At 53.6% G+C, this 897-nt stretch overlaps 1 protein-coding gene across 1 annotated transcript in view; it reads right to left on the bottom strand.

Moving 5' to 3' along the window:
• Nucleotides 1-897, bottom strand: part of lpar2b (lysophosphatidic acid receptor 2b) — a 19297-nt gene that overhangs the window by 14888 nt on the left and 3512 nt on the right. Inside the window, exon 4 of the mRNA XM_008316282.3 lies at nt 570-620. The gene's annotated coding sequence lies outside the window, so the exon portion shown is untranslated. The remainder of the gene's footprint in view (nt 1-569; nt 621-897) is intronic.

Raw genomic sequence — 897 nt, 5'->3', positions numbered from 1 at the left:
GGAGGGGGGGGGGGGGGGGGGGGGGGGGGGGGGGGGGGGGGGGGGGGGGGGGGGGGGGGGGGGGGCGAAGACAGGAGGTGGAATCACAGCACACACAGAGACGGCGTGAGGAAAAATGACTTTCCTGTTTACACTAACGGTCAAGTGCACAGAGGTTAGCGTGCAGGAGACGTGACAGCCATGTTTGTTCAACATGTACGTTCTGACTTCCTTATTAGGTCGGCTGCGTCTCACGGTGTTCAGCAGACGCGGGGCCTTCCGCGGATCACAGTTTCCAGTTATGGCCTGTTCTCCGCTCGGCGTCATGGACAGCTGCCCCGCTGCCCCGTGGGCCACGCCCACCATGACCACCGGGTGCCGCTGGGAGCTCTCCTACGTCCCGCACACCTGTCGACGCCTGACGTGACCGATTGGATTCTTTACATCAGAGCGTTAGAGTGAGCAGACGGAGGTCGGAGGTCAGAGGTCGGAGGTCGGCCACAGAGGTGCCATATTGACTTTAGTGGCAGAAACTTCACAATAACTCACTTTGAACCGTGTTCCCTGTCAGTCTCCAGGATCATCCTCACCTGATGGTGTCGCTGTAGGACATGAATCCGTCTGTAGGCGTCACTTTTCAGCTGCAAATAACAAAGAGTCAGAGGTTGGTTAGTTAGTTAGTTAGTTAGTTAATAATTCCATGTAGATTAGTTATAGTTACAGTGTCCATTACAAATGTGTCTTCAAAATGGGATAAGAAATCAGGCACCAACATGTGGTTCCTCTGGGAATCAAACCTAGGACTCTCTGCTCCCGAGGCATTCGTGCTAACCACTACACTATAAAACCAAGGCTGAGATAAGGGAAAATATAAATGGTAGTAACTACTGACTGAACACGTGACGTGAACCTGTATCT

The sequence above is a fragment of the Cynoglossus semilaevis genome, chromosome 9 (genome assembly GCF_000523025.1).
Source record: "Cynoglossus semilaevis isolate Cse_v1.0 chromosome 9, Cse_v1.0, whole genome shotgun sequence".
In the NCBI taxonomy this organism is placed as follows: domain Eukaryota; kingdom Metazoa; phylum Chordata; class Actinopteri; order Pleuronectiformes; family Cynoglossidae; genus Cynoglossus; species Cynoglossus semilaevis.
Note: the sequence above shows the minus strand (reverse complement) of the source record. Positions and strands in the feature narration are given on the sequence as shown.